The 8,737-nt window shown below is 48.7% G+C and overlaps 1 long non-coding RNA gene across 1 annotated transcript in view; it reads left to right on the top strand.

Annotated features, from left to right (window-relative positions):
- The first annotated feature begins 6,993 nt into the window (after positions 1-6,993).
- The window catches only part of LOC112648546 (uncharacterized), a 54,660-nt gene continuing 52,916 nt past the window's right edge, over positions 6,994-8,737 (top strand). The window contains exon 1 of the long non-coding RNA XR_003129116.3: positions 6,994-7,090. This is a non-coding gene — a long non-coding RNA (uncharacterized LOC112648546). The remainder of the gene's footprint in view (positions 7,091-8,737) is intronic.

Below are 8,737 nucleotides of genomic sequence, written 5' to 3'. Positions count from 1 at the left end.
TAATTGTTGGTACGCAAATATGCCGTGAATTATAAATGACTCATCGGTACTTTGAAGGCGACAGAACAAGATCTCTTCTTGGAAGGACTTGGGAAGCATTTTTGAGTCATTGAAAGGTAGCAAATTGCACTTTGTGGTCATCAAACAATAATTACTGTGTCCCTTTTAAGCCTAACAACAACAGGTGACATCTGTTAGGTGTTATTAGATGCTGGGCCCTTGGTTGAGTGTCTTCCAAACATTTAGCCCTCACTGTAGGCCTATGACGTATTGGGTACTGTGGCCATTTTGCAGATGAAGAAACTGAGGCACTTGGCCCCTTGCCCAAATTACCCAGCTACATAATAGCAAAAACAAGACAGGTGCAACATGCTCTGTGCCTTTAAGGGTTTACTGTCTACTATTTTTTTGAGGTGTAAATTTTCTAATTTTATTACATTGGGGCCAGTCTCGTCTTCTAGCTGATCTGAATTTGGTAAGTTTCACTAAAATAAGTTAATATTAAGTATTTTTCTAGCCAATTAACTATTGTCACATATTGTAATAGGAACGAGGGGGACACTCGTTGTCTTAAGGAACACCCAATTCACACATAGGAACCAACTGCCCGAAGACCGTTCTTATTTCCAGATTGTAGTGTAGTATTTATTATGCCTGAATGATGACAAAAACAGTGATGATTTTGTAACAAAACCTCAGGGAAGCTATTAACAAGTTGGCATTTCTAATTAGTGTGAAAATGCTCATTTTATTTATCAGAGAATTATAGCAGTGGTGTTCGTTTTAATTAAGAATCTGGTACTGTGGAAGGGTAAATTGTTTTGTTTTGCGAAGTTCATAATGTTGCAGACAAGCATGAAAAGAAGAAACGCAAAAGAAGGTTGGTTAAGTATCTGAATGTCAGCTTATATTCCTTTGAACCTCTCATTTTACATGGCTTGAGAGCTCTTTAACAACGAATTATATAGATACGTTGTATCACTTTACAAGATTTTTTTTAAAGATTTTATTTACTATTCATGACAGTCACAGAGAGAGAGGCAGAGACAGAGGGAGAAGCAGGCTCCCTGCAGGAATCCCGATACGGAACTTGATCCCAGGATCCCAGGATCAGGACCTGAGCCAAAGGCAGATGTTCAACTACTGAGCCACCCAGGAGCCCCACTTTTTAAGATTTTTTTATGGCAAATTCAGGGAAGACGGAATTGCACTAGGCTCATAAATAGCCCCAAAGAAAAATACTTCCAGCTTTTGACACCAACTAAAAAAACTAGCTTTGTGTTACAAGGTAGGTTAAGATCTAGCGGGGTTTTTTCAACTGCCAGTGAAGCGTTGGCACAGTCTTATCTGTATGATAGGCATTATAAAACCAAAAGAATGAGAAAAATTTGAATGAGAAGGGATCTGAGAAAAGCAGAGAATTGGAGGGAAAAAAAAATAGCTGGAAACCTGAAGGAAGCAAAGAGTCTGGGAAAGGTGGCAGAGAACACCCGCTGTTGGTGGCCAACACCCACACCTTCACCCAGAAATGTTGCTCACCTGCCTGAGCCATGAGGTCCATCTACCCATGGCTCCAAGAGCCGCAGGTGGGTGTGCATTCCATGGCCCAGCCTCCCTAAGCCACCTCACTTCAAGGTCTGGATTCATTTGTCCACAGTCAGCATTTGTTTAGCACTAATTATGTGGCAGGCACTGGGCTGGGGCAGGGGACACATCCAAGAACAAGGAGAGCAGGTCCCTGGCCTCTTGGAGCTGACGTTCTGGTCAGAGGCGACGGTCTATAAACAAGTAGATAAGTAATTGTGAGAGTGTGCACATGGTGATTTGTGCTATGAGGAAAATAAAGCCTGGTAAGGAGGTTGAGGGGGATGGAGAGGCCGGGGAGCTATTTTAATAGGTGATTAGGAAGGTCTCTCTGAGGTCATGGCATCTTAGCAGGGAGGGAGCCAGCCAAGGGAAGCTCAGCGGGAGAGCACTCCAGACAGAGCAAGTGCCAAGGACCCGGGGCAGGAAGAAGTTGGATGCATTTGAGGACAAGCAAGAAGGTGCCAATGTAGCTCAGCTGTAGAAGGGGAGAGAGTAGGAGATGAGGGTGGAGAAGTCACAGAGGCCAGATCATGTGGCCTGCTAAGCCATGGCCAGATTCTTGGATTCTCTGCTAAATGGAGTGGGAAGTCATCAGATCGTAGGTAGGGAAGTGGTAAGACCCATTTACATTTTTTGAGTATGACCCTCAAAGGGGAGGGTTATAGGAAGATGACAGTGAGGAGGTGAGTGAAGAGGTGACCAGTCAGGGCCTCCACCTTCTTCCCGCAGAGGTGAGAGCCGGAGCGGGTCTGTGACCTGCTGGGAGGTGGAAGCCCCTCCATGGGCTGTTTCTGCCAGAGTTAGAAGGGCAGACTCTCCCTCCCTCTGTGAAGTGAACTACCTGCTGCCTCTGGAGGAGCCAGAGGGAGGCATGGGCCACATCAGGGCCTCCCCTCCAGGACCTCACGGCCCAGGGCTCCCAGGATTCCTGCAGCTTTGACCGAGGGAGTCCTAATGGACGCATGCTGGTTAGGGACGGCAACCAGATGGCCAGGAGGGGTGGAGGGAAGATAAAGGAGAGGGAGGTAGACTCTGGCCTTGGGTCTGAACGTGGGTGGGACCTGAGAGGAGGCGAGCGGAGATGGCGCAAGCTTTGGCACAGAGATCTCAAGCAGGGCGGACTCCGTGACCCTGGCAAGAGGCCAACTGCATGCCTTCTGTCCAAACATCCAAGTGACTTATTTTCCCAGGTGATGCTGTGGGACCTGTGAACAGTACAATAGCTAACAATTCTTCTTCTTCTTCTTCTTCTTCTTTTTTTTTTTTAAATCAGAATGGTATTTAAGCAAACAGAGAAGCGAGAAAACAGACTGTATGACATATGGGGCAAAGCAAAAGTAATCTTCAAGGACCTCCTTTAAAATGTAGGGAAAGGGATCCCTGGGTGGCGCAGCGGTTTAGCGCCTGCCTTTGGCCCAGGGTGCGATCCTGGAGCCCCGGGATCGAATCCCACGTTGGGCTCCCGGTGCATGGAGCCTGCTTCTCCCTCTGCCTGTGTCTCTGCCTCTCTCTCTCTCACTGTGTGCCTATCATAAATAAATAAAAATTAAAAAAAAAATAAGATGTAGGGAAAGATCCTGAGCATTTCCCACAAATTCTAATGGAAATGAATAAAGTTGAACAAACCTCACAAATACCGTCTTTATTCTGGTTGGTGTCCTCATTATTTTATTGCAGAGAATGCTGTGTTTACAGAGGTTTCTATAGCTTGGCTCTTGCCTCAACCCCCAGCTCTGGTTTTCTCATAAGGGTTCAAGCTCTCCCACCACGAACTGTGTCTGTCTGTCTGTCTGTCTGCCCGTCGACCACAGAAGTGGTGGCCTCAGCCTCTGCAGCTGGTCAGGAATGACTGAAATCCGGGCGGCTGCCTGGGGACAGAGTTGAGGAGCCTGCAGAGAAGTGGAGGCGAGAGGCTGAAGGTGGGAAATGCTTGATGTTAATGCAGTGGGCCTCTCGTATCCCTTCCAGGGGGCTGTGGCCCTTCCACATGGGCTTCATCCTGCTTCTCCATCCAGCCGGGCAGCATCACAGATGCCCCGAATCCTCATAGGACGAGGGTCACGCTCTGGTCAAGTGCTAGAGATGGCCTCCCCCAAGGGCCTCTGGAAAGCGCCACTGTGCCCTGTGCAGAGGCCCATGTGTGGACAGTTGGTGCCGTGGCACTTCCAGCTTTTGCTCAGTTTCCGCTCTCTCCTTAGGCGCTGGTCCACAGGGCAGGGCCAGCCCTCCCTCCCCTGGCACTCGGCACACAGTCATGCTCATCACCACTCCTCTCTGGAGAAGAGTTCTTTCCCAGGCCGGGCAGCACCTGGGTCCTTCAGGTAAACAGACTTGAGGTGGGCCAATCCCACCGGTTCACCTGGCCAATCTGGACATAGCCACCTCTCTAGCCAAGCACCTAAACCAAGGGGCTGAGATGAGCAATTTGTGTTTAAATAAGATTAGACGGGGCAGCCAAGGACAAGGATGATTTTAGCCTGCAGCAGAAGCTCCTCCCAACTGCTGGCCCTACCCACAGAGTAGGGCAGGGCCTGAGCATCTGCATTCTAAACTCCTGCTCTGGTCCCATGATTCTAATATGTTGGCTGTCAGGCCACACGAAAGACTGGATTAGGGCAAGGCAAGGCTGGAGGTGGGGAGATCCATGTGAGCTGCGCTGAGAGAGATGCCAGAGGCCTGATGGCACCAGGCAGCACCAGAGAGAGGAAGGGGAGGCCCTGGACCCCAGGGGCAGAGGAGGGAGCAGGGTTTGAGAAAGCGGGCTCTGACTACATGGGGAAGGAAAAGAAGCCGGCTGTAGCAGGGGGACCCAGAGACGGCTCCTGGCTCTGGGGTCAACTGCAGGCCCCCACCTCCTTCTCCTGGAGGGTTGTGGCTCTCACACCTACAGTCTGGCCTGCTCCCTCTCCTGCTGCTGGCTCTGCTGGCCCTGCGCCCCTGCCAGCAGCTGTCTGCTCTCTCAGGGACAAGCCAGGGCCCCTCCCTGGGAACACTCAGGTTACAGTTGTGCCCTGGCCTCAAACAGGCCCTCTCCATGGCCCCTGCCTGATAAAGTTACCAAATTCGACGTGTGACAGATTTTTGGAAGAGGGTAGAGTGGAAAGGATGGCTGACCCCAACGACTGTCTTTTAAGTCCTAAACTCACTTAGTGGTAATGACTGCACCCGACATTTCCAGAATCCTCTTCTTTCGGGGGATTTAAAAATGCCTCAACTCCACATGGACTTCATGACCCCAGACTTTTTTTTTTTAATGATATACACAACAGACTGTCACACCTAAGTGTAAAAGTAGCTTTTCGTTTTGATCTGTGTATTATATAGTTGGAGGAGCATTAATCTCGTTTTACAGACATGGATCATTTCTGGATCTAAATGACTCCTTGATTTTGGAGGTTCTCCCTTGATACCGCTCTTTTCATACAGAGTTGTTCCTTTTATACTGATGAAGTACACATCCCTGTGGGCGGTACCATGAGCCTTAGAAAACCATTTGACCCAGGGGTATCCCTGGGTGGCTCAGTGGTTTAGCACCTGCCTTCGGCCCAGGGCGTGATCCTGGAGTCCCGGGATCAAGTCTCACATCGGGCTGGAGCCTGCTTCTCCCTCTGCCTGTCTCTGCCTCTCTCTCTGTGTGTCTCATAAATAAATAAAATCTTAAAAAAACATATATATAAGGGAAGGGAGAAGAAATGTGTGGGAAATATCAGAAAGGGAGACAGAACGTAAAGACTGCTAACTCTGGGAAACGAACTAGGGGTGGTAGAAGGGGAGGAGGGCGGGGGGTGGGAGTGAATGGGTGACGGGCACTGGGGGTTATTCTGTATGTTAGTAAATTGAACACCAATAAAAAATAAATTAAAAAAAATAAAATAAAAAGAAAAACAAAAACAAAAACAAAAACAAACAAAAACCATTTTACCCAGAGAAGCTCAACTGAGAAATCTACCTTCTGCTGGCTTTGCATTCATCCAAAGCACTTGGTTTAGGGCTCTGTTCACAAGGGCAACCTCTTAAATACTGCTGACCCTCACCATGGATCTAGACTCCACTGAGGGAAGGGGTCCTGAACCTTGGGCCCAAACTTCATGAGCTTATGGGATCCTTCCACAGATGAGGTAAAAAGTGGGAATTTGGGTCAAAGTGATTATCTTAACTTCCCGGAAAGAAGTATCTGGGGCAGGTTTGTGTGCTAAGGCTTACTTGGGATGTACAGGATCAAGGCAACCAGAGTGAGGGGAAGAGCAAGGCAGGCGGGAAGGACAGCCAATTTATGGAAGGTGGTGTATTACCAGCCTAGCCACGGCATCACCAAAAAAATGCAGCCTTTTGCTTGGTCACACAGCATATCTTCCAGACAAGCCAAGTGGATCCACCACATTCGAGAGTGGGAGAGGAAGCAAAGGGCGCTGATCTGCTGGCTCTTTCCCATTTCCTTTTACTGGTCAGAATTCTCCAGTGTGTTTTAACTCGGCATAGTTAAGAGCCTAGCCTCTTGGGTAGTCACTGGAGAAGCCAGACCTCGTGTCCCACAGCCCATTTATTCAGATTTGGCCTTGTATTCAGCATGGTAAAACAATACAGAAGCCTGGTGTTCACCTAGGGGTATGAGGAACAGCAGCCAAGGCCAGCGACAGGTGCCACCAAGCAGTCCTGGGAGACACACACATAGCTTGGCTCGGTGATAAACATGGAGTTAGGGATTTTAAAAAAGAAGCTATTCTTTCATTTTTCCCACTAAAACTGTGACCCCCATTAGACCTCCAAAGGCCATTTACAACTTATGCCTTCCTCTAGACTCACATCTGACTTTAGTAACATATGGTAGAGAAGGAAAGTTCTAGAGAAGTTGTGTGTGGGGCGGTGCGGTGGGTGGGGAGTGTGGGATTCAGATATCCTCACCACACAAGCCACCCCATCTCATCTCTCTGCTATGTTCCAATACTTACTGTGTAACCTTGTGAGACGATGTGACAATTTCATGAGAGTCAACATAATACATACAACAGAGGGTCCTTTTGGGAAATCAGTGAAGTAATGAATGTATAAGCTCTTTTAAAACTCTGGTGTACTCTGGTGAAGGGCTGTTATTCCCACCACCCCAGCCCCCGCCTTCCTACAGCCCCACCCACCATCCCTCTTGAGATACTGCTGGCTTCTTTCTGGAATCCTGCTGACCTTGGTCCCAGCTGTGTTTCTAGCAAGTCTCCCTCCAGTTCTGGCCGCCAACCCCTCTGCTCCTTCAAGCTCATCCATCCCTCGAAACAACCTCTCCTTGGCACTCTCTTAGGGAGAGTTTTGACGTTCCTATCCAGGATCTTTGAGCTCTAATGGTTTGCTAGGGCAACAATTTCGCAATTTCACAATAAAAGGAGCTTTCTTTTGAAACAGTGAGTAAGCTTTCCACAAGTACCAACATGTCAGGAGCCATAACAGCTTGCATGAGAAAAGCTGGTTTTACTGTGTCCTAGAGCCTTCACATTCAGGCTGGAAAGAAGCCCAGGTCAGTTTGTGGGTTTCGTGGCTAAGCCTTTTTCCCCCCTTACCATCTTTTCCTATGTGTTGTCTCATTTTAGCTTCCTGATAAGCCCCACAAAGTAGAAAGGGCATCTCCCCTTTACAGTAGGAGAAGCAGAGGTTCAGAAAACCTGACTGATTTACGCAAGCCCCAAGACAGGCAAAACCAGAAATCGTGTCTTCTAATTCCAAGGATTTTCTGTTAAACACTGCTGCCATTTGTTTTGGCCTGTCCTTATTCCCTTTGTTCTTGATTTTCACAGCAACTCCTTGCTGCAGGGAGTGTCCTGGTTTCCACCAGGTGTGTGTGGTCTGGGTCACACGATTTCTTTACCTCATCAAGCGTCAGTCCTAGAACCATATGCCGCAAGGGATCAACAAAGCCAGCCTCCTGCCTTTAGCTCAGTGGAGGCAAGACCCATGTTTCCTAGCTGGTTGAGGGAGACCTGCCCCATAGTTCAGAACAGAAGAAAGGCCTGGGCCTCTCACAACTCAACCTCATGTTTCAGGGCTCCTCCTGGGGTGGAGGGTACTGAGCTCACGCTGACCCCCATCCCCTGAGACATGATGGCCACACTATATAACTAGAGGTCTTTTATGGTGCTGTTGTTCTAATGCTTTCTGTGCTTCTGAGGGGACTGGACAGGGCGGTTGTATTTTGAGAGGGGATCTGGGGGATGGAGTGAACAGGGGTGGGGCAGGGGGGCAGGGGCAGAAAAGGAATTGAGAGAGAGCAGAGATGCCAAAGGGGATGGGCTGTGGCTCCCTGTTGTCCATTTACCCCTTTTATTTCCCTGTGAAAAGTTCCCTCCAATTTATGTTACTAATTGGTGCTTTGGGAGTTGAGTATGTGTGTGCGTATGTGTGTGTGTGTGTGTGTGCGCGCGCACACACACGCAGAAGTGGGATGGCATTAGTTGGGCATGAGATTAAAACGGGGGCAGCCCAAATTCTCCTGGTCACATGCAGGTCACAAAATGCTAGTCTACATCACCAAGGCATTGGTCTCTGAATCAGTGTTCATCCCTGAATCCTTTAGGGGTGTCTGAGTGGCTCAGTCGGTTAAATGTCTGCCTTTGACTCAGGTCATGATCCCAGGTTCCTGGAATCGAGTCCTGCTTCGGCCTCCTTGCTCAGCAGGGAGTCTGCTTCTCCCACTCCCTCTGCCCCTCCCTTCTGTTCATGCACATGCCCTCTCTCTTTCAAATAAATAAATAAAATAAATCTCCTTTATATCAATTTCAAATAATTCCTCTTTTAACTCAACTTTATTTTTTTTTAATTTTTTTATTTATTATGATAGTCACACACAGAGAGAGAGAGGCAGAGACATAGGCAGAGGGAGAAGCAGGCTCCATGCACCGGGAGCCCGACGTGGGATTTGATCCCTAGTCTCCAGGATCGCGCCCTGGGCCAAAGGCAGGCGCCAAACCGCTGCGCCACCCAGGGATCCCCTTAACTCAACTTTAAATCCACTTCTGGTTTGGCTCAAGTCAAATCCTTGCCAGTGTCACAAACTTTGACTCTAGACCTGTAGAAAAAGGAGTAGCTGGGGAAGGAAGGTGCGGCGAGTCCAGCTGCCATGGAGAATGCATGACTGTTACGGAGGCTGGGGTGGGCCCATGGGAGAGAG

Source organism: Canis lupus, chromosome 7, assembly GCF_003254725.2.
Source record: "Canis lupus dingo isolate Sandy chromosome 7, ASM325472v2, whole genome shotgun sequence".
Taxonomy (NCBI): Eukaryota; Metazoa; Chordata; class Mammalia; order Carnivora; family Canidae; genus Canis; species Canis lupus.
Note: the sequence above shows the minus strand (reverse complement) of the source record. Positions and strands in the feature narration are given on the sequence as shown.